Source organism: Geotrypetes seraphini, chromosome 5, assembly GCF_902459505.1.
Source record: "Geotrypetes seraphini chromosome 5, aGeoSer1.1, whole genome shotgun sequence".
Lineage (NCBI taxonomy): Eukaryota > Metazoa > Chordata > Amphibia > Gymnophiona > Dermophiidae > Geotrypetes > Geotrypetes seraphini.
In genome coordinates this window covers 207,865,524-207,887,257 of record NC_047088.1, presented here as the reverse complement: position 1 = coordinate 207,887,257, position 21,734 = coordinate 207,865,524, and the positions used below count along the sequence as shown (strand labels likewise).

Below are 21,734 nucleotides of genomic sequence, written 5' to 3'. Positions count from 1 at the left end.
ACTCCAGTCATCTATTTTCTTCCGAAAATTCATAAACATCTACACAACCCACCTGGACGTCCCATTGTATCTATGCGTGATTCCCCCCTTGAGCCTTTATCCAAATTCTTGGACATTTTTCTGAAACAACAGGTTTCCTCTATTAAGTCATATATCAAAGATACTAACCATATGCTCAGAATCATATCTGAGTTGGATGTCTATGAACCTCATTGGATTTTAGTCACATTGGATGTGACTGCCTTATACACGATGATTCCCATGGACAGAGCCTTGACCTTAATACATCAAATTTGTGTGGAACAAAAGATCCGACCTCAGTTATCTACAGATATTTTGATGGAAATGGCCACCCTGGTATTAACCAGAAGCTATTTTTGGTTCCATAATGAATTTTATTTACAGAAGCATGGCATAGCTATGGGGGCATCATTAGCTCCTTCCTTAGCGGCCTTATTTATGGCAGATTTAGAAGAACGTCTGATCTATCCTATGCCATCTTTCTCTAAAGTCAAGATCTGGAAGAGGTTCCTTGATGATGTCCTGTGTATATGGTCTTCAACAGAGGATGAATTGGAATTATTCATAGCAGAACTAAATAGGCTCGATAACAATATCAAATTTACTGCTACTATAAATCATAGGGAAATCCCGTTTTTAGATATTTTGATTACAAAAGGGATTACTCATTTACAAACGTCCCTGTATAGGAAAAAGACAGACCGTAACAGTTTGTTACGGTTTCACAGCTTTCACCCGGAGAGCTTGAAAATAAGTTTGCCCATAAGTCAGTTCTTGAGGCTACGCAGGATTTGCCACACTTTAGATGACTTTCGTTGCCAGGCAAAACAGATGAAAATAAGATTCTATCATCGGGGCTATCCTTATGATGTAGTCAAAAGGGCGTATAAAAGAGCTAAGAATGCCCATAGAGATTGGCTTTTGTATGAGGGGGAGTGGGGTGCACAGTCCCAGGACACAGTGGCCTTTGTGCAGGAATTTTCCTCCCTAGCCCATAGTGTATCTAAAATTGTCAAAAAACATTGGCATATTCCTAGGATGTTAATCCCTGACCTGGATGCAGCGCCTTTGTGCTCGTACCGCAGGAGAAAAAACTTGGGGGAGATGTTAAATCATTATAAATTACAGGAGAGAATCCCCCTTACCAGTGGGAATCATTCCCCGTGCGGTTCATGCCAATGGTGCGAGTACACGATTCCGGGTGAATATTGGACTCATCCTACTACTGGGGTTATGTACAGGGCGAGATATAATACCACTTGTAGGTCTGAGAATGTGGTATATGTGTTGCAATGCCCTTGCCCCAAATTGTATGTAGGCAGAACCACCCGTTCTATACGGGTCCGGTTAACAGAACATAAGTCCAGAGTCCGCACTCACTCGGAATCGTCCCCGCTGGTCCATCATTGGATTCAGTGTGGGCATACGTTAGAAGATCTGCAGTGGCGGGTCCTAGACCAAATTTTTGTAGGGTGGGAGGGAGGGAACACTGCCTGGAGGCTGAACCGGTGCGAACTTTGGTGGATGTTCCGATTAGACTCTATGGCCCCTAATGGGTTAAATCAAACTTCTGACTGGTTAGCTCAAGCGGATCTTTAGATGAAAAAGCTAAGTAAAAGTTTTTCATACTAGCTATGCATAATTCATAAGAATCTCAATAAAAAAAAACATAGTAAAATAAGGAAAAAGATTAATGATAAACAAAATAGGAGGTGGAGGCACCGTTGGGTAAATGAGGAATTTCCCGACAAACCTATGGTGTTTGTTGGTATGTGTCTGATACCCGTTAAAGGTCTTCCTTGAACTCTTGATTTTTGCGACTCTGTGCACGTGTGATTTAGAACATAAATCAAACATCAAACGTGAAAAATCAAATGCTCCATTAGCAGAACATTGCCGACAATTAAAACACAAGTTTTCAGAACTGAGATGTTTTTGTATTGATAAGGAGACACCAAATATCCGGGGTGGTGATAGACAGAGAAAACTGCTCCAACGGGAGACATGTTGGATATTCAGACTTGGCACTCTGAAACCTAGAGGATTGAATACCACTATAGACTGGGGTTCATTTTTTTTAGTTCATTTTGGTTTTGGTATTTTTAGTTTATTGTTTCAGTTTTTTTATTTTTTATTTTTCAGTTAGTTTATTTAGTTTATTGGTTCAGTTAATTTGAGCATTTAATTTTCAGTAGCATTTCTGTGTTCAATCAATATATGTTTACACGCATGCGCTAAGAGTTCAACTTTAATAGCGATGACATGTAGAGCTTATAAGTGCATGCGTCGGCTTCTGTTAGTTCACAGCGCCATTTTGCTTTTCAGCCAGAGCGTAGCTGCACAGTGAGTAACCTCGTATAGAGTTTTTATACATTATCTTTAACCAGTTGAGTATAATGATTATATCATCTGTTTGTTTTGTTGTAGTTATATAGTAGACCCCTGAAGAAGCCGCCAATAGGTGAAATGGGTCCCTGTTGGGCATAAGTTTTAAATTGCTACAACCAAGATATTGGCACCAAAGTCACAAAGAGATAAGTGCCAGTTTTAGCTATTTATTTCGCATAAAAAGCACTTTATATAAGTTATAAGCACAGAGCATTAGCACTTTTCCAGTTCACAGGTACTGAGCTCGATGACAGATATCTCTCTCCTGCAAAGACTGTAGAGAAAATTGTTTATGATTATACAGTGCAGGCATCTGAGAGCACAGTTAACCTAAGAAGTGAGTCTTGATTAGAGATAATTTATTAGACAAGTCTGTTTGTTTGGATTATCGGACGATTCAGTTGACTTGTTTCCATTGTGGAGTAATTTAGTGTTTTCAATATTTTTAAATTAGTAATTGAATTTTAATACACATTTTAACTTATGTGCACATTTTAAATTAATCCTTTACAAGTTTTTATACCAGCTTTTGACATGGCATATTGTAAATGCTCATGCCCAAAGTTAGGTATTCAAATACCAGCTTAAGCTAGTATTTGATGATGGCTTCAGTGCCCAATTTTGCCATTCTAGAATACTTGCTAAGTGCTCAGTATTTTGCTGCCTAGCTTTTGGCATACTTTAATGAATCTATCCCATATTGTACAACAAGAAAAACACCAAAAAAGCATAATTATCAATTACATTACATTACATAGATTCTTATATACCGCAGCGACCTCATGGTTTTGTGTGGTTTATAGGTCAAGAATTACTAATAGAGAATGACACGGGGAAAAAATCTGTCCCCGTCACCGCCCCGTCACCGGCCCACCATCCTCTGCACCGCCCCGTCAACGCCGATCCCTTCACCGCCCCGTCACCGTCACCGCCATCCCTTTCACCGCCCCGTCACCGCCACTGCCATCCCATTCACCGCCCCGTCACCGTCCCCGCTGCATCCATATAAGCCTTTTTCCTTTCACTCCCTCCTTCCAATTTGAGCCAGGAACACTAGCGATCGCACGGTCCCCGCGGCCACTACCTGCCTGCCCGGTCGATCCTGGTGTTTGGCCGGCTCTCTCCCTTCTCCTCACCTTGGTTTGTGGGTTTTCTTTTTCGGCAACCTGCGCGCTTTCCCAGGGAGCCGCACACGCGCGGCTGCTCAGTGTTCGATCTTCTGCTCTGCTGCAACTTCCTGTTTCCGGTTGCGTCAGAGCAGAAGATCGAGGCTGAGCAGCGGCGGGTGTGTGCGGCTCTCTGGTAGCGTGCGGGTCGCCGAGGAGGAGGATCTGCGGACTGGGGTGAGGAGAGGGGAGAGAGCTGGCTGGACACTGGAATCGATTGGGCGGGCGGGTGTGAGCTGCGGGGACCGCGCAATCCTTCATGCCTCACTGCGGGGGACAAGACCATTCACCGCCCCGCGGGCGGTGAATGGCCTTGTCCCCGTCGCCGCAGCGACTGCTAGTTTTCTTCCCCGTTTTCGGCGGGTGACCCGCGGCTAAAATGCGGTGGCCGCGGGTAAACCGCCACCGTGTCATTCTCTAATTACTAACAAATCAACAAAACAGTACAGAAATCATTCGCGGTCATGTGAAACTTAAGGCAAATCTGAAAATTCTTCAACAGAAAACAATTCCAGCTCATGGTCCAATCCCTAGTCCTAGGACTTCTAGACTACTGCAACATCCTCTATCTCCCCTGCCCCGTAGTCATGAGAAAACAACTACAAACAGTACAAAACACAGCCCTGAGACTGATCTATTTGCTGAAGAAATACGACCACATCACCACCACATACCTCGACTCACACTGGCTACCAATACAAGCAAGAATACTTTTCAAATTTTACTGTCTACTATTTAAAATCATGAATGGAGACAGCCCAGCCTACTAGAACAACCGCCTTATCCAAACTACCACAACCAGACAAAAGAGAACCCAGACACTATTCACGCACCCCCCAATCAGAGGCATCAAACACAAAATAATGTACGATGGCCTACTGGCTACGCAGGCAGCGAAACTTGACCACCAACTATCCAATCTACTGATTACGACACCAGACTACAAAACTTTCAGAAAAGAAATAAAAACCTTGCTATTCAAGAAATCCATCAAGACAAACTAAATCCACAGGAACATTTCAATCCCCAGAAGTAACCTGCTCAACTATGTAACTCTTCTGGAAATGTCCAGATAACCCCTTATGTAATTCGCCTTGAACTGCAAGGTAATGGTGGAATAAAAGTCACTAACGTAATGCAATGTGGTATATCACAATCGGTCATAAAGTTTACCATAGCGAATTAGTCATGATGTTTGCCAAAGAAGATATGTTTTCAACGTTCTTCTAAAGGCTGAATAAGATGTGAGAAATGATATATGAATACCAATTTCTTTTTCCCATAGAGCTACCTGAAATGCCAACATTTTACCAAGGAAACGTTTGTAGACACTTGCCCTTTACTGATGGAAAATCAAAGAGGCGTACGATACGTAAATGTTTCCTATTAACAAGTTTGAAACAATCAGAAAGATAACACCTGATATAGCACATTTACCAGACCAGTTTGGTCATAATACATGAGGAGAAAAAAGACCTCCAGATTATCACAGCTCTATGCTACTAACAACTAGCAATTCTTTGATCTATGAGTTAAAATCATAGGTCTAATAGAAAACGCTTTTTTCATAGAGAGAAACTTCTATTAAACCTTTCAAAAGAGGAGTTACTGTAAGTATCAAACTGTGCATAATCATATTTGATGAAGGCCCCTGTTTCACTATCACTGCTTCAGGGGGTAGTTCATAATAATGCAGTTTCACAATAGTACCAATACCATTTATTATATCACTTCCTATAATTGAGGTCAGTCAATCCATGATTTAGTCAATTAACCAAGCCACAAACGAACGAAACAGCAGTAAGTTTTTTTCATTTACAGCATCTGGCTCAACCATTTAGCACTAACTTTCACAATTCTAATCCACTGTCACTCCAGAAGAACATCTTCCAATCTACATACATTGATTTAAATGGAAAGGTTTAACAGAATTGAAATGAAATATCCATCTCTGCTCAGCTTCAAGCAATTACTTACTCAAGTCACCCCCTTGAAGGTTTAATTTAATCTGATCTAAAGCAGTGCATCAGAAATTTAAACAGTGGGTTTATTAATTATACAAAGTGAGACCATTGAAGCATCTTGGTTTTCTTTATTAAGCTCAGTCAGCCTAACTTTTAAATGTTGGGGATTTTTATCTTTATAAACCTTATCACAAGGACAGCAAATTGCAAGGTAACATAAGTTAAAAGATAAGATTTTTTTTTTTTTTTTGTATTATTGTGTAGATTTTCTTATCAATTAATTTACAATATTATCTCCATGTAACATATCAGATGTACTATATCTACCACATTTAAAATGGCCCATCACAATTCCCTTATCTTCTTTTACTTGAAACCCCCACCCCTCCCTTTACAAAACCGTAATATGATTTTTAGCGTCGGATGTGGCAGTAACAGCTCCAACACTCATAGGAATTCGATGAGCACTGGAGCCGTTATCGCCATGGCTGGCACTAAAAACTGTACTACGGTTTTGTAAAAGGGGGTCTAAATGAGGAACATATAGACAGAAAATAGAATAACAGGAGTTAGAGAAAAAAAAGAAAAATTTGCATATGAAGTCAAATAAGATATGTGAAAATGATCTCAGCTAGAGTTGGAGTGGAGAAGCAAATCCTAACAACTTAGCAGCAGTAGGCATTTAATACTTTTTAACTGGAAGAAATGTACACATTCAACCAAAGTAATGGAAGGGAAAGGGAGATAAGAAGGTAGTTTACCTGCAGAATAAGCAAGGAATATTCTTGGACATATAGTACTCTCTGTTAAGGAAATCATGCATTATGATAGCTGTCAATGAGCCTTTTCTGGAGTAGCCTCCATGTTCTGAAATACACTTTTACAAAGGCTTTGCAAAAGTGTATTTCAGAGCATGGGGGCTACTCCAGAAAAGACTCATTGACAGGTATCATAATGCATGATTTCCTTTACAGAGAATACTGTATGTCCAAGAATATTCCATGCTTATTCTGCAGGTAAACTACCTTCTTATCTCCCTTCCCCCTTTCAGTACAGTGATACCTTGGAATCCGAACTTAATCTGTTCCAGAACCCTGTTCGAGTTCCAAATAGTTTGAGTTCCAACTTCTAAGACAATTTTTCCCGTTTAAAATAATAGAAACTGGATTAATCCATTCCTGGGTCACACAAACTCAAATTTTAACAGTAAATAAACTGGATTTTAAGGTAAAATTTAAACAAATAATAATAATACAGTACAGTATTTTCCTTACTACACTACACAAAAGCAAAAATCAAACGAGATGCATTCACTACAGCTTCCAACAATGAACTAACGATGTATGGATGACCCGAGCGTTGGGGAAATATACGCACAAACATACACAAACAACGTGCAGGGCATTTGGATTCCAAAGCAGCGTTCAGATTCCGGGGCACAAACACATACAAACAACGTGCAGGGTATTCGGATTCCAAAGCAGTGTTCAGATTCTGGGGCAAAATGTGCTTGAATTTTTTGTTCAGATTCCAAGCTGTTCAAGTAGTGGGGCATTCGGATTCCAAGGTATCACTGTACTTTGGTTGGATGTGGTTGTGTGTGTACACTATTTCTTCCTGTTAAAAAGTATTAAATGCCTACTGCTGCTAAGTTGTTTGCCAGTAGATGGCACTACCATATTAGCTGCTGCCTGTTGTGTTTTCCTTCAAGCTGTTTCCTGTTTTAGCTGCCATAGAGTGAGTCTTAGAATAAGAAACAGGATTCTGAGCAGGTCTCTGGGATTTTTTTCTTCCTTCCTTCCTTTTTTTCTTTCTTTTCTTTCTTTCTTCCTTTCTTCCTTTTTTTTCTTTTATTTAAGTTAAGACAGATTAACTGTTAATCCTTTAAACTTCTGTGGCTACACATTTAAGCAGATTCATTTGGAGGAAATGTAACAGCATATCATTTGGAATCGTGTTTTTCTATTACTAGAATATGCATTTCTCTTTTCATCAGGTAAGGTTACAGACTGTTTCATCATACATATACATTTATTTATGATATTTTCTTATTTTAAAACTGAATGTACATTTATATTTGCCTAGTATTGGGATAAATTAATTATTAATCAGTAGCTATCCTGATGTTACTTAATAGTTATATATATATATATATCAGGCTTCTGTGCAACCATGTGGTATTCTGATACAGTCAAATATCTTTTAGGCCAAGCAATTCTGTTTGTGACAGCTCCAGTTTTACATAGTGTTTTGCTATATTAATGTCATTCATTTTTTTCTTTACTCAGGTAATAAAGGAAAGCTGCACTGATGCTAATTATAGCCCTTCTAACACATTTTAATAAGCATTATGCGGTAACCAAAGTTGCCATAGTGCTGTTGTTTTTATATTAATGAACCATGAAGATCTTTTGTAGTGATATACCATCTAAGCAAAATAAAGCTTATTTTAAATCTCAGATTCATCAGGCCTTAAGAGAGGGATAATTTTGCATGTTCCATGTAGGCCATTCTCAGAGTCTCTGTAATTTTACAGCTCGGCAACTGATTGTGCTGCTCTGGGGGTTACAAATCATCAGCAGGTTTATCAGTAGAATTAATGGTTATCAATTTTGCTGAACATATTTTCAGGAGGATTGTGTTAAGTACAGTATTTTAATGCTAGGTGGGCGTAATGTGGCCTACTCTTACTAATTTCTTTGTCTGTTGGGCCCTAATAAATGTATATGAGGTCACCTTGGTGCAGATTGTAGGAGAGATTCATAGGATGTATTACTTGAACAGCCCTTTAAATCTGTGCTTCAAAAGCAGGATTCTACGTCCTAGAAGAAAATCTCTAGAACTAAAATGTTGAATCTGATATGTTGAATTTCCTGCTAACTAACTTTATAGCCCCCAAACTATTTGATTAGTGAGAATTTTAAAATTGGTTTAATAGGAATTATTATTGCATTATTTCATAAAAATAAGACATTGTTACAAGGCAAGTGATAGTTGAACTGCAGTCTTGGTTTCATAGTCAGATGAATAGATGCAGAACAAAAGGAATGGTAGGCTAGACAAGGTCAAGAAGGACACAAGTTAGAGAACAGGAAGATTGAAAGGGGAAGGTGCAAAAGAGAGTGGTAATTATTTCCTGGGGCAGGCAAGATAAAGACATCTGTGATTCTTTTCTGTACTTTAAAGCATTGAATTGTAGTTCTATCCCTCCTTACCTTGTGTATTGAAGTCTGTAAGTCTGTCGGTCTAACCTATCATTTTTAAATTTTAAATGGTATGTCTAAATATATGTTTATATTTTTATTACTGTTGTAACTCGCTTAGTAATCTAAATAAGTGACTCATCAAATTAAAATAAAACTTGAAACTTGATAAATTAGAGATTGTACTGCTCAGATAAGTATTTTTTTCTAGTATACAGGTGTTGGTAAAATGTTCTAGGAGATCCTATGCATAAAGTGGTCTTTAAGGGTTAGAGGTAAAGTTCAAACTCTCCATGTTGCTTGCAGGCCCTACTCATAATTCCTATTGGCCAATTCATCATTTCCTGTGATCAATTCAATTCCTTTTTGACCAATTCTTCACTGACTTTGTATCCACTGGCCTGCTAGCAAATTTTTAGTACCTATTAATGCTAAAATTGAAGCAGTAAGAGCATTTCTTAGGCATTATTTTGGACAGTGCATAACTGTACTGGATTTTGAATGGCCAGACCACATATTGAAATTATGCTTAGAGATAAATTATGTTTATATATTCTAGAATTTTTTAAAGTTTATTTGAGACAGAGTACTGTACAACATAAGCAATTTGGACTTCATAATAAGGTTTATGATGACAAATATTTGATTTTGATAAAAAATAGTACAATGAAAATCCAGTATCTTTGTTGATACCTCTACACGCACATGAAATAATTTTTTGACATTAGTTTGTAGACACTGGATGCTTTTATAAATGAAAGATTAGGTTTATACCTTTGATAATCTTCTTTCTGTTAGTCCCTGGAAGATTCCATACACTAAGGAGTTTCATAATAATAATAATAATAAATGTTCAAAAAGTGGCCTAAGTCGGTACTTGGATGATCAAAAGAACAGATCATCCAAGTACTGATAATCAAAGCTAATTTTAGACGTATGTAAAACCAGTTTATGCCTTTACCCTGCCTCTGAACGCCTAGAGCAAAAAGGGGCATTTTTGGAGGAGTGGAAAGGTCGGGAGGTGGGCTGACCTAGACTTAGTCATCTGGTAGCCATAACCAAAAAGGTTTGACAGGTTGCCAGACGGAACTTATACATTTTGACTTAGACCAAGTCAAAACAGGTATAAGTTCCGAATAAGGGCTGCGATCAGCTCAGTAGCCCAGACAACCTGTCCTCTCCCCCCCCCCAGCACCGATAACGATCACGGCAGGAGAGATGTTGCGTATGCGCATGTCTTTTTGTCTTTGAGTAGCCTCCTCTATATGGTCACCAAACAAGTTATCACCTGTGCAGAGTATATTGGAAAGAAAGTCTTGAGCATTGACATTAAAATCTGAGATACTGAACCAAGCCTGTCTGCGCATAGCAATGGACACCACTGAGGTGTGAGAGGCTACATTAAAGGCATCATATGTAGAGCTAGCCATATATTTCCTAGTTTCCAGGAAGTTATGCTTGAGATGTTGATAAGTCGAGAAATGTGAGGATGGTATGTATTTGTCATAACTGGACATCTTCTGAACAAGAGACTTCATGTAGAAGGACATATACAGTAGAAGGTGTAGTTCAGGATTTTGCTCATAAGCATGGAGCCCTGGAACATCTTGCAGCCAAACTTATCCAGTGTACTGCCCTCTCTGCCAGGAGAAGCGCTAGTGTAGGTTCTAGAGCCGTGGCTTTTTTTAAGAAGGATTCCACTACTAATGGTGTGGTAGCTGTGGTTTGTCGAAACCAGGGGCAGTTTGTAAAGGGAATCTAACCTCTTTGGAGCAACTGGTATACGAAGGGGCTTCTCATTTTTTGAGCAAGGCTTCGTTCATAAGTTTGTGGCAAGGCCTCTTTTATTTGGTTCAGGCAGTGTTTGGGCACTCCTTGTAGTCGAGTACCTCACTGAATTGTACAGTGGTTTCTGATTCAGACTCCATCCTACTTGGAAAATCCTGCCCATTTGTCTAATGAACTTTGTAAAGGTTAGACTGGCAGGGGGTAGAGTCTGATCAGACAGTGAAGTTGAATCTGAAAGACTCCCTTCAGAGAATTCATCATCAAGCAATACATGCAACTTATAAGATAATATTAGTTGCCTGCATTGCATGGTGCCCTTATTTATTTATTCATTCAATTTTCTATATCATTCTCCCAGGGGAGCTCGGAATGGTTCACATGAATTTATTCAGGTACTCAAGAAAAAATACTTGTCTGTCCTGGCAGGCTCACAATCTATCTAATGTAACTTGGGCAATGGGGGATTAAGTGACTTGCCCAGGGTCACAAGGAGCAGTGGGGGTTTGAACCAACTACTGCAGGGTACTGAGGCTGTAGCTTTAACCACTGTGTCACACTCTCCCTTTAAGCATGCTCACATACACAGCCATCGACCTGTTGAATGTAGGTGTGCCTAACTTTTGGCAAGCCAATGCAGTTTTGTGCTAACTTCTAATAGCTTAGAAAAGCTAGCTAGAGATAAAAGCTCACATAAACAATCGAGCTTTCAGCTTTTTCTGGAAGATTATAAATCTTGGATGTTGTTTCAAGAAAGAGTATTCTTTGCTAAACTGCTACAATTTAAGATATTTTACATCAGTAAATTTGATTTTAATTCAGAATACCGTATTTTCACGCAAATAACACGCACCCGTATAAAACGCGCACACGAATATAGCGCGCAGAAATCACGATGATTTGCACAAAAACTTTGATATACCGCGCTCACGGGTATACCGCGCATGCTGCCCGACGCTCCTTTCGCCCGCCCTGACTTTCCGTGCGCTGTCCCGACTCTCCGTTCACCCCCCCTGACTTCCGTGCACTGTCCCCCCTTGAAGGTCTGTCCCCATCCTGAAAGCCTGATGCCCCCCCCCCCCGACGTCCGATACATCCCTCCCCCCCCCCCCCGAAGGACCGCCGACTCCCCAACAATATCGGGCCAGGAGGGAGCCCAAATCCTCCTGGCCACGGCGACCCCCTAACCCCACCCCGCACTACATTACGGGCAGGAGGGATCCCAGGCCCTCCTGCCCTCGACGCAAACCCCCCTCCCCCCCAAGAACCTCCGACCGCCCCCCAGCCGACCCGCGATCCCCCTGGCGACCCCCACGACCCCCCCACCCCCCTTCCCCGTACCTTTGGTAGTTGGGCCAGAAGGGAGCCCAAACCCTCCTGGCCACGGCGACCCCCTAACCCCACCCCGCACTACATTACGGGCAGGAGGGATCCCAGGCCCTCCTGCCCTCGACGCAAACCCCCCTCCCCCCCAAGAACCTCCGACCGCCCCCCAGCCGACCCGCGATCCCCCTGGCGACCCCCACGACCCCCCCACCCCCCTTCCCCGTACCTTTAGTAGTTGGCCGGACAGACGGGAGCCAAACCCGCCTGTCCGGCAGGCAGCCAACGAAGGAATGAGGCCGGATTGGCCCATCCATCCTAAAGCTCCGCCTACTGGTGGGGCCTAAGGCGCGTGGGCCAATCAGAATAGGCCCTGGAGCCTTAGGTCCCACCTGGGGGCGCGGCCTGAGGCACATGGTCGGGTTGGGCCCATGTGCCTCAGGCCGCGCCCCCAGGTGGGACCTAAGGCTCCAGGGCCTATTCTGATTGGCCCACGCGCCTTAGGCCCCACCAGTAGGCGGAGCTTTAGGATGGATGGGCCAATCCGGCCTCATTCCTTCGTTGGCTGCCTGCCGGACAGGCGGGTTTGGCTCCCGTCTGTCCGGCCAACTACTAAAGGTACGGGGAAGGGGGGTGGGGGGGTCGTGGGGGTCGCCAGGGGGATCGCGGGTCGGCTGGGGGGCGGTCGGAGGTTCTTGGGGGGGAGGGGGGTTTGCGTCGAGGGCAGGAGGGCCTGGGATCCCTCCTGCCCGTAATGTAGTGCGGGGTGGGGTTAGGGGGTCGCCGTGGCCAGGAGGGTTTGGGCTCCCTTCTGGCCCAACTACCAAAGGTACGGGGAAGGGGGGTGGGGGGGTCGTGGGGGTCGCCAGGGGGATCGCGGGTCGGCTGGGAGGCGGTCGGAGGTTCTTGGGGGGGAGGGGGGTTTGCGTCGAGGGCAGGAGGGCCTGGGATCCCTCCTGCCCGTAATGTAGTGCGGGGTGGGGTTAGGGGGTCGCCGTGGCCAGGAGGGTCTGGGCTCCCTTCTGGCCCGATATTGTCGGGAAGTCGGCGGTCGTTCGGGGTGGGGGTGCGAGTGGTCCTGCCGGGGGGGGGGGGATGTATCGGACGTCGGGGAGTCGGCCGGGCAAGAGGGCTTGGGCTCCCTCTTGCTCCGATCGTGGGTGCGGATGGGAGCGCGTGCGAGCGGTCGTTCGGGGTGGGGGTGCGAGCGGTCCTGCTGGGGGGGTGAATCGGGCGTCGGGCGGGGTGGGAACTATGTTTTAAAACTTTGGTATACCGCGCTCACGCATATAACGCGCGAGGGGTATGCGCGGTAGGTAAAAACGCGTATAACGCGCGCGTTATATGCGTGAAAATACGGTAGTGTGTGGAGTATGGTTATTGGGAACAATAGGAGCATTAAGAATACAGTGGTACCTCGGAATCCGAACGCCCCAGAACTCGAACAACTTGGAATCCAAACTTTTTTTAAATTAAATTTTGCCCCGGAATCCGAACGCTGCTTCGGAATCCAAACGTATGGGAACTGCAAGTGTTGCTCAGCCCAAAGCTTCCCCTCTGACGCAGCTTCCTGTTTCCGCCTGGCAGGGAAGCTTTGGGCTGAGCACCGCTTGCAGTTGCCGTTGCCGATCTTGCTGCCTCTTCCACGTGGGCCCGATCTTGCTGTCTCTGCCAGGGGGACCCGATCTTGCTGTCTCTGAGTTTGTGGGACCAAGGAACGGATTAATCCAGTTTCTATTATTTTCAATGGGAAAAATTTTCTTGGAACTCGAACGTTTTGGAACTTGAACGGGGTTCTGGAACAGATTAAGTTCAGATTCCAAGGTACCATACCTTTTTTACTTCCCCTGCACAAGGTTGCTGCTCACGTCATCATCAGCACTCTCTCTGATGTCACTTCCTGGACCCGCACCTAGGAAGTGATGTCAGAGGATGAGCCGACACTGACATGGGCATGCTGCTCACGCCAGAGAAGTTAAAAAGGTAAGGGGAAAGGAAGGGAGCATGCGCATGGCAGGGGTGGGGAGCAGGGAAGAGGGCGAGGGAGGGGCACCAATGTCCTAGGCACCGCTCACCCTTACTATACCACTGCCCTCCGCCAAACAGTCTGACATCATAAGCTTTTAAGACTTAAGAGCTTGATTCTGTAAAGTCACCGTGCATTTAACGATGGCTCTAATCCAGTGGTCTCAAACTCCAACCCTTTACAGGGCCACATTTTGGATTTGTAGGTACTTGGAGGGCCTCAGAAAAATAGTTAGTGTCTTATTAAAGAAATTTCAATTTTGCATGAGGTAAAACTCTTTATAGTTTATAAATCTTTCCTTTTGGCTAAGTCTTAATAATAATATTGTCATTTATAGCTAAAGAGACATATGATCAAGAAACTGTTTTATTTTACTTTTGTGATTAAGATAAACATACCGAGGGCCTCAAAATAGTACCTGGCAGGCCGTATGTGGCCCCCGGGCCGCGAGTTTGAGACCACTGCTCTAAACCATCATTAAATACATGTATTCTACTGCCCAATTATTAAAACAGCTCATCGTGGTGTTTTCCTTGTTTTCTAGCAGCCTTCAATTATACTTTGCAAATGTAGTACAATGAGGTCATTTATATTAAAACTGTAGTGTAACGAGGTCATTAATATTAAAATGACCTCTCTGGGTGATTCTCAAAAAGGAACGCCCCTTCATTTATGAGGAATCGGGGCTGATATTTACCAGCAGGGTCTGAGCTGTCGTAACCTTAACTTCCTGTCAGTTCCTGAGCGCTGATTGGCTCAGGCACTCACAGGAAACTAAAACAGCTCTCAGACCCACCACCAGTCCCGATTTCTCATAAATGTAGCCCCCAAAAAAACCTGGTAGTCCAGTGCCCCCTCCTTGCTGTTGCTGTCCCCTGCCAATGCACCCCACCCCATGTAGAAAATCAGCAGGAAGGATGCCAACTCTCTCCTGCCGCAGGCTTTTTTGTTAAATGGGTGCAGCTGTTGTATGTGCACAGCACACACACAAGAGCTGCATCTAAAAAAAAAAAAAGTCCCTCCCCAACAGCCCCCACCACACAAGCCTGGTGGTCCAGTGGGCCATCTCCCACCGGCAGTAATCTTCCCCCCAACAGACCCCCACCACACAAGCCTGGTGGTCTAGTGGGCCGTCCCTCCTTCCGCCCCCCTCCCTCCCATTCACTAGACCACTGGGCACAGTGTGGTGGGGGACTGTGGGAGGCTGTCAGGGGGGGCAGCTTGCTACCCGGTGGATGCCGGAGGGGGGTCAGAGTGGGAGGATGGCACGGGCCAACATGGAATTGAATAGGATGTGCAGCTTTGTAAAAGGGGGCCTAAGTTAGGTCATTCTATTTTGACCTTTTAAGAAGCATGTGTTTATAAAACTGAAATAATTATCATTGAGGAACATGTTTGAAGAAACACATTATTTGCAATCTACAAAAACAGTTGTTTATAATATGAGACAGACTACACTGCAAGAACATTCTGTTCCAGCAACTAACAGAGAACTCTTCCTTAAAATCAGATCTACTCAATTTTTGATTCCTGCTGCTCTATAGCTACGGAAGACTTTTTTCCCCTTTACTATTAGCCTTGTTTGACACATCAAAGCTTGGGTTTGGTTTCAACCATATCAGATTCTTAAGCTGAGGAGTTAAAGACTTTCCAACCATTGAACATTTTGGGAGTTCTTACAGTCAGAGATCACAGGTCTCATGCCATTCTAAATCAAGCGTTTCAACCCATGCAAATGAGCTAAGAAACAATGTGTGAATTCCAGATTTAGGGGCCTATATAGCTAGGATTAATTTTCTGGAATTGGCATGGTTACATGCTGATTTTCAAAATATTCATAAATAATGGAGAACTCAGCATGTTTTTACTTCTTAGCAGCTATGATCTACACCTAACAAACTATGAGGCTCTTTAAAACTGTGGCAAAAAGGAGCCTTAGTGCATTCTTATGTGGGTCATTCCCGCACACTAAAGCCATTTTTATTGCATGGGTAAAATGGTTCCTTTTTCTCTCATTTTTAGTTCATAGCCATGTGCCTATTTTGTAGGCAGTAAGGACTCATGCACTAATGACTTGCTAATCAGAAAGCTACATTACCATATGCTGATTAGTGCAGAACACGCTTACTCTTTGACCCCTACCCATCAACAATGGGAAGCAAGCAGCGATGCCATGCTTACTGTGAGGCACCTGAATGCACCCCACGGTAAGGCATTTTAAGCTGCAGTAAGCACAGTTGTCACAGTAAGCTGCAGTAAGTTGCAGTAAACTGCAGTTGTCACAGTTGATTACTAAGATGGGGAGAATCTTGTGAATTGTTTTGCAAGTGAATCGTTGGCATGACAAAATATGGAAAATTTTCTAAATGTCTCCTTTATTGTATGTTTCAAGACAAACCCCCTGTTTTATTAAGGTGCGCTAACCGATTAGCGCGTGCTAATCGAATTAGCACGCACTAGATGCTAACACTTCCGTAGACTAACATGCATGCTAAATTGATTAGCGCACCTTAGTAAAACAGGGCCGGGGTCACGTGATGCCGGGCACTTGAACGGACGTGTCTCTCCACAGCTCCGGGCCATGCCGATGTAAATCTGCACAATACCCTCAGTAATTTTACTGCTTCACCACTCTCAACGATATTTTCGTAAGCCTTTTGCTTTGCTGACTGAGTGGAACGCTTCCCCGGAGTGCCTGGTACGTGCGATGACTGCTAAACCGCAGCGCGGCACTCGGGACAAAGTGAAGCAGCAGGAACCAAAAATGGCGGAAAGCCACGAGGTTCCCATGTTTACATTACAGGAGGCTGCAGTGCAAGAACTCACCCGCTCCTTGACTTTGGTGATGGAGGACAAGCTCGCTAAAATACACACATTTATAGAGGATATTAAAGCAAGTTTGGACTCTCATGCGGGTCGTTTGCAGCGTGTAGAGGATCGTGTAGCACGCCAGGAAGATCAGGCTGCTAATTTTGAAGAACGGCTGCGTGCCCTGGAGTCCTCTAACAAAACCCTGCAGGAACGCGTGGATGACCACGAAAATCGAGGGAGGAGAAAGAACCTGCGATTTATAGGGTTTCCCGCATCTATTCGAGATGTAGATCTTCGCAAGTGCCTAGAGAGCTGGTTGCTACAGACTTTGGATCATCCGGACCCGGGCCTGCCTATCCAAATCGAGCGGGCGCACCGCGTGGGCCAAAGGAAGGATGATGAAACTCGACCGCATCCTGTGCTCGCCCGGTTCCTCAACTTTGCAGTTAAGGAACGGATCCTAGCTCATTACCGCAAAGGGGTGGATTTTATCTACGATGGCCGCAAAAATTTGATCTTCCAAGATTTTTCCCCCCTAGTTTCCTCCCGGCGCAAAGCGATGGCACCACACTGCAACACCTTGAATCGCCGTAACATCCGAGTATCCCTCCTCTATCCAGCCCGGGCTCGGGTATTCTATAACAATAAAGTTCACTATTTGGAGACACCAAGAGAGCTGGAGCAGTTCGTTCTACAATTGCCAGCACCTGTACACCTTGAATCTGTACCTACCTGAACTCCGGTGATGGGGGCTTGGATTTCTACTTGGCGGCAAGCCGCCTTAGTTGAGTGCTTGATGGCTGGCTACAGTTGGTCTTGATTTCAGCTCTTCAGCCTGAGACAGAGTTTGTCCAGATGGCTGCCCTATGTGGTGGCTGCCCCGTTTGCTGGCAGGGCTTTAGGAGTTTGCTCTTTCTGTGTTCTTTTATCCCTGCAACTTTTTTTTTTCTGGCTGAGGATATGATGCCAATATCTCCTCCTATGTTTCTCCTTATTTAACTGCTGACATGAAGCTAATTTTGGTTCTTTTTACTCTTGGGTTTGCTGGCTTTGCTTTTACATTATGTGCGGGGCATGGCCTGGGGCTGTTGTTGTTATTTATTACCTGTTATCTGTTATCTGATCTTTGATTTTGGTTTTCTTTATCTCTTTCCTACTTCCTGTTGGGGTTCTGGGAAGATTGTATGGTTATGGGGGGAGGGGGGGTTGGCTTATATGTGGGGAGGGGAATGTATGGGGGGTTTGCATGAGTATGTATGTTTGGGGGCTGCTTGCGATTTGTGATTTTGGATGCTGGGCTCACGTATTCGATTCTATTGTGTATTTATGTACTGCTGTCACACATATGTGGAGGGGAGATATGGCCGGGACGTCCCCCGCTCCGTGTCTCTGTATGTACTTGCACGCTCTGCAATTGCTAATACAAATGTAATGCTATGTCATCTTTGACTGTAACATCCCTCAATGTGGACGGGATCCACTCTCCCATTAAACGTGCCAAACTTCTTGCATATCTCCGAAGGGAGCGCACGGACGTAGCGTTTCTTCAGGAAACACATTTCACAGACGAGGAACATCGTAAACTGAAGTGGGATTGGGTGGGACAGATTGGCTTTGCCTCTTACAGCTCTCGACAGCGTGGGGTGGCTATCCTCATACATAAACGAATACCGTTCACTATCCTGCAACAGGTCTCAGACCCCGAGGGGAGATACATTTTGCTAGTGGGAGAGTTATGGGGTCAGTCCATTGTTTTCTGTAATGTCTATGCCCCTAACACTTATTCGCATGCTTTTTTTTCTCACTTGGTCACCATCCTGGCCCCTCATACTTCTAGCTTACTTGTGTTGGGGGGTGATTTCAATGTGACTGCTAATCCAGCTCTAGATTGTCAACCAGTGAGAGCTGCCCCCGAGGAACATTTCAATAGGGGTGTGAACTACCTCATGAGGGAATTGGGCTTGCTGGATGTTTGGAGAACTCTCCACCCCGAAGAGCGTGGTTTTTCTTTTTACTCCCACCCTCACCTGTCCTACTCTCATCTCGATTATTTTCTTATCTCCGAACTTTGGTTTCCTAAATTTGCTTCGGCCGCCATGCTTGCTCCGACTTTATCTGACCACTCATTAATTAATATCACTCTTCAGTTTTTGCAGTCCTCCGGTGAACGTATATGGCGTATGTCTCCACAATTATACACCGATAAAAATTTTCACAAATTTTTTTCCAAAAAGTGGGAAGATTTTCTCCTCACAAACTCTGTTTTAGATGTGGGACCAGTCGTTTACTGGGAGGCTGCAAAGTCTGTCATGCGAGGTCACATTTTGGCATACTCTTCCGCTCTGAAGAGGCGCCGAGAAGGCGAACTCCTCGCTCTCACGCGGGAACTGCAGGAGCTTCGTCGGGTACACATTTCCCAACTTACTCCTTCAATCAGGGCCTCTTTGAAACAATTGAAAGATAAGATCAATCACCTTCTTGATGCACGAGCCCAGCGCAGCATATATTTTTACAAATATAGACTACATGCCTGGGGTAACAAAACGGGACGTATATTAGCAAACTTGGTTAGACCACTCAAGGCCAAACATGTCATCACCGGTATTAAAGACAAAACGGGCCGACTTCACACTAATCCCAAAGATATTTCGGCTCACTTTTTCCGTTTTTATAGAGAACTCTATACGGCATCCCCGGCTGACTCCCAGGCCCGAGAGGACTTTTTCAAGAACCTTCCTCTGCCATCACTATCGGAGGAGCAGAGGTGCACATTGAACTCCCCTATATCGGGACGGGAACTCCAAGTAGCTATTGGTAAACTCACCCTTGCAAAGACACCGGGCCCTGATGGCATGGGACTGGAATTTTACAAATTGTTGCCCCCCACTGTTTTGCCGGCTTTGCAATCCTACTACACCGGTCTACTGACCGATCTCCCACCTGGGGATACACATAATCGAGCACATGTTATCCTTCTCCCCAAGCCAGGCCGCCCACAGGACCAATTGGGCTCATATCGACCAATATCTCTTCTCAACCAAGATGTTAAGATTCTAGGTAGTATACTGGCGGCGCGTCTTAATACTTTTCTGCCGGAGCTGATTCACGAAGATCAGGTCGGTTTTGTCCCCGGCCGCCACGCCTCTCTGAATCTTTTGAAAGTTTTATCGGTTTTGCAGGCCTCCCATGTACCGGGGAACAGGGCCCTTATCGCCAGCCTTGACGTTGAGAAGGCATTCGATATGGTCTCATGGGAGCATCTTTTTTGGGTCATGGGGCGGTTTGGCATCACTGGTGACTTTGTACGGTGGGTAGCGGCTCTTTATAACCGACCATCTTCGCAGCTTTTGGTGAATGGAGAGTTGTCTGCTTCCTTTCCCTTGGGTCGCGGTACCCGTCAAGGCTGCCCATTATCCCCTCTCCTCTTCTTGCTATCCTTGGAGCCCTTGGCACAACGTATACGTCAAGATTCGAGCCTTGAAGGTCTTCGTGTGGGGTCCCACGAATTCCGCATTAGTCTATTTGCGGACGACATGCTTCTTTACATTAAACATGCGGACACCAATATGCCACGTCTTATGACGATTATACAACTATATGGGCGTTTTTCGGGTCTTAAGATAAATTTTGAAAAGACGGAGGCTCTTCTGCTTGGGACATTGGGTACACCACGTTGGACGGAGATCTTGGGTGTAGGAGTGGCCCCTGGGAAACTTAAATACCTGGGAATCATGTTGTATTGTGATCCCAAACGCTTATATACAGCCAACATCACTACTGCGCTTGGTAAGATTAAAAATCTGTGCCACCGATGGCGTGCCTTGCCATTGTCCCTTATGGGTAGGGTTGCGTTGGTCAAGATGGTGCTCTTCCCTAAGTTATTATACCCTCTTCAGACCATTCCTGTTTGGATGTCCTCCTCTGATGAGCGTTCATATCTCGCTACTATTAGATCTTTTATTTGGCGAGATAGGGCGCCCAGAATTAGTTTTTCCAAACTTCTCCGAGCCAAGCAGCATGGCGGCCTAAACGTCCCTGACCTACGTGCGTACAATGTGGCAGCTTTATTTCGATGGATACACTCACATTTGGCACCTGATTCCCGCTCTCTTTCTCCACCTACCAGTCTCTTGGAAACCTGTTGTACCCCCATCTCTTTTTCCTCATTTCTCCATGGTTGTTCTGGAGGGAGTTCTGGCACCCCCTCTTCCTCCCTTTCTTCGTCTTTCCTCCATTTTCTCTTTTCGTTTCGGAAGGCTTGGGTATGGTGGCGTAAGAAACAGACACAGCTGCCCGGTTTCTCCCCTTTTCTTTCTCTTCTTCGTAATCCTGATTTTCCTCCTGGTATGACACGCTTATGGGGTCTGTCCGACAGAGGAGAGAGAGATACCACTGTGGGGGCAGTTTTGGACATTGGGGGGGGGGGATCTTTCCTACATTTTCTCAGGTCCAGACACACTGGGGTCTCCCATCCCATCACATACATACATATTTACAGCTTAAGCACTATATTACCCTTCAGATTGCTCGTTATGCTGGCCGTTGGGAGAGTGGATCCCTTGACAACATTTTTCTGGAGACTCCATCTTTCATGAACACTATTTCTCGCTGGTACTCTGCCTGCCGAGATCATCAGCCCGAGTTGGTATTGGTGCCACTTGCCAGGGATTGGTCCTCTGAGCTGGGTAGAACTGTTACCGTACAGGACCTGCATATGTTTTTTCAGAACATTTACATATTGGTAAAAGCAGTATCTCTTCAAGAGACACAGTTTAAGATTCTCCATAGAGCGTACCTAACCAGAACCTGTGGGGTACGCGTGCACTTGTGGGCTGATGCTCTTTGCATCCGTTGTAACACAAATCCTGGTACATTTCTTCATACCTTTTTTGAATGTCAAGCTCTTACGATATGGGGCCGGGTACATCACTGCCTTGAACAGGTACTTCAATGCACTTTTCTTTGGAATTGTGTAGCGCTTCTGCTAGGGGACGTCCAGGACTTAACTCAACAAGGTATGGACTTCCCGGCTCAGAAATTTATTCTG

General features: G+C 44.5%; 2 protein-coding genes across 3 annotated transcripts in view; one reads left to right on the top strand and one right to left on the bottom strand.

Annotated features, from left to right (window-relative positions):
• Positions 1-21,734, bottom strand: part of LOC117360465 (sodium channel protein type 2 subunit alpha-like) — a 526,898-nt gene that overhangs the window by 443,045 nt on the left and 62,119 nt on the right. The window lies entirely within an intron of this gene.
• LOC117360466 (sodium channel protein type 2 subunit alpha-like) overlaps positions 7,434-21,734 on the top strand; it is a 233,013-nt gene continuing 218,712 nt past the window's right edge. Inside the window, exon 1 of the mRNA XM_033944243.1 lies at positions 7,434-7,535. The gene's annotated coding sequence lies outside the window, so the exon portion shown is untranslated. The remainder of the gene's footprint in view (positions 7,536-21,734) is intronic.